Below are 2975 nucleotides of genomic sequence, written 5' to 3'. Positions count from 1 at the left end.
TTCATTATTCCATCTGCTTCACATCATCCTAAAATCTGGTCCTGAGATGAATCCTGGCCTAAGTGGTGTTCTGGCCGACACTCCAGGTTGAGAGCAGTGATTAATCCAAACAGTGCCTTTCACAATCTCAACCCTAGAGCAAACTCACCTACAAATTGCTTAGACAACAGATAAGCTTGTTGGAATAAAGGGGGCCCTCAATCCTTTATTTTTTTTTTCATTCCACAAACTATTCATTCAAGAAGATTGTCAAAACTGACAACTTATGTGCACATAATGAGCTTATGAGCTGACTGACTGGACTGTTATACTGAAGGACTATATGTAATTTTCTTGGGGGGAAAAAATAAACAATTGTTGAAGTGAGTTTTAAAACTAAAAGGTTACAAAACTATGATGTTTGAACATTAACGTTATTTCTATAAGGGTGGACAATTTTATTTTTTTTATTTATTTTTTGGTTGGTAATTGCTGGATTTATGTTTTTTGTGGGTGGGGGGAGAAAATAAACTAAACTTGTTAAAACTTATTTGCAGTCATCCTGCTGTGTTGCTGTGTCACCCTAGAGCATAAGTAACTTTACTATACTGAAGTGATTGTTTATTCGGTTAAGTAGTGGTTACACATTTATAGTTTAGCTTAATCTTGATAAGTTTTCATTGTTGCATGATTTATGGATAAATGGAATGGATGAAAAAGTGTCTCATCAGAATAGAACAACTCTGTGTGAGCAGCAGAGAAAAATGTCATTGTCACTGTGACACTTGGCAGACTTAAGTACATCTGTGCTTTTTGCGCTTCCTCGATGGAGTGTGGACATTGACCGAGTTAGAGTGGAGGTAAAACCTCCTCATAAGCCAGTCTGACACTTCTATTGAGGAGCTGCCAGGCACCCCAGGGCTCGCTCTAAGCTGCACTGTCAGGCTGTTACTGCAGCCTCAGCTCACTCTCCAATGCACTCTCCATTTCATCTGCAACACTCAGCCAAATATTCTAATGTTGATGCACGTGATAGGGCTGTCTTGAAAATATGCTCATACTGTTGTGTGTGTGTTCAAACAGCCAAATTTAGGAAAGCTAAATCTATAGCAAAATGCAAAATTCAGCAGGTGAAATTAAAAAATTAAACACAGAGTGGGACAAAAACAAAATATAATGTGATGAAGCTCCAAACAGTCAGATGCTGGTCTCTGTACCCTGGAAGTGATTGTATAAATTCTGATCCAGTTTATGCAGCTTTCTACAAAATGCACAAAGTGTCAGATTTCTTTAAAACTTGTAGTTTTGTTTCTCTTTGTCTTTAAGTTTTGACAATTTCAACAATAAGGAACAAGTGTGCATGTCTACAGTGAGNTTCCGTTCCGCGCACCGCCTGTTGCTGCTAATCAAAGATCGTAGATCCACGTTCTTTGAGCCAATATGGCAAAAATTGGTCGGGACTTTTTCATATCCCGTGAATATTGGTCGGGACATGTCCCTACCGTCCCTACCCAAACCTACGCCCATGGGGATCTGGCATCTCCAGCTTGCTGCTCTTTATAGGGCGGCTGACAAGCCCCAATACACTTCACCTGCAGAACTGAAACAGAGAGACACAGAGCTCTCTCCGAAAGAGAGCCCCAAGAGGTCAGTGACCGTAGCAAATGGTAAAGAATTGGTAGTGTGGTTTAATATAGTGTTCTTATCATAATTCATTATGTTTTGCTTTTTTCAATTCAAAGATGCCATGTAAAGAAAGATGTCAGAAACGAAAAAGAAAGGATCTACTCGAAGCAGCAAAAGGTAGTGGATTGTTGACCAACTGGGTCAGAACGAGTACCGTAAGTAACAAAAAAAAAAAAAAAAAAAAGGTTCTTACCTATATTGTTAATGATAGAGAACAATATATTTAATATTACAAGGCAGCTGTTATGTTTTATTATGTTAAGATGTACTAAATCTAGTTGTATATCTCACAATTTTAATTTATCATTGTTTATTAAACTCTGAAAGCTCTGTGACTTTAATATTCTGACCTAAAATGTGGTTAGATGTGCCCTTTTTTTGAACACCTGCTCTGCACAGCCCTTAGTTAACCTGCTCTGTTGGTAAACATTATGATGTCTCCTCAATCTGTACAGACTGGCCTTGGTCTTATTTGAATACACAGCTTTATGGTGTTTTCTTTTGTTAATTGATTATAGAAAATATTTGAACCTCCATGTAAGTTTTTAAGACATTTCATTGTTAATTTTAGGTAGCTGTGAAACCACCCATGTTAATCTGAACCTATTTTGTTAAGGATTCAACAGATTTGTTGCTATCTTAAATATTGAATCTGTCCTTTGTGTGCAGTGAAATTAACATTAAAGTTAATTCAGGAAACACTGTTGTCATTGTCTTCTTTCTACATTATAAATCTAATGAGGCCTCTATTAAAATCATATATTTGTGACATCAAACTTTTTTTCTGTCATAAAGCAGTGGTCAAACTATGGCTAAATGTTTGTAACTTTCAACAAATGGAAACCAAAAAGGTTTTAAGGTAAAGACACTATGAATACTGCTCATCTACCTCAACACAGGTAACGTTTCCACTGTATCCAAGTAAATGTGATTACAATTGAGTGAAAATTGTACAGCAGTTCAGTTCAGAACGGTCGGTGTCCTTTCCGCCACCCAGTGATACCACATCAATGGTACAGGAGACTGTACCGCTCAAAAATGCACAATATGTCTATTATCTATAAATAATTTTAGGATATTATAAGGAATTGCTGAGATATACCGTTTTCCACCGAACTAACGTGTCTGGCACTTCGGCACAAGCACAGTGAGAAACATTTCGAGGATAACAACACTAGACTCAGAGCAAAACTCAGATGACCCAGCTTTTAATAGCATGCAAACGCACCATCTACACACAAATCTGGGAGCTCCCCAAAGCGTCAAATGAGTCTCAAAAATACTCATGCACTCCCAACCGGATCTGTGTT

The 2975-nt window shown here is 37.6% G+C and overlaps 1 long non-coding RNA gene across 2 annotated transcripts in view; it reads left to right on the top strand.

Moving 5' to 3' along the window:
* Positions 1–2975, top strand: part of LOC107834886 (uncharacterized) — a 16034-nt gene that overhangs the window by 9446 nt on the left and 3613 nt on the right. Inside the window, exon 2 of one of the 2 annotated variants that reach the window (XR_001660721.1) lies at positions 1826–1850. The exons of the other annotated variant lie outside the window; for it this stretch is intronic. This is a non-coding gene — a long non-coding RNA (uncharacterized LOC107834886). The remainder of the gene's footprint in view (positions 1–1825; positions 1851–2975) is intronic. 2 annotated transcript variants of the gene reach the window in all.

Source organism: Poecilia formosa, unplaced genomic scaffold, assembly GCF_000485575.1.
Source record: "Poecilia formosa unplaced genomic scaffold, Poecilia_formosa-5.1.2 Scaffold826, whole genome shotgun sequence".
Classification (NCBI taxonomy): domain Eukaryota; kingdom Metazoa; phylum Chordata; class Actinopteri; order Cyprinodontiformes; family Poeciliidae; genus Poecilia; species Poecilia formosa.
Note: the sequence above shows the minus strand (reverse complement) of the source record. Positions and strands in the feature narration are given on the sequence as shown.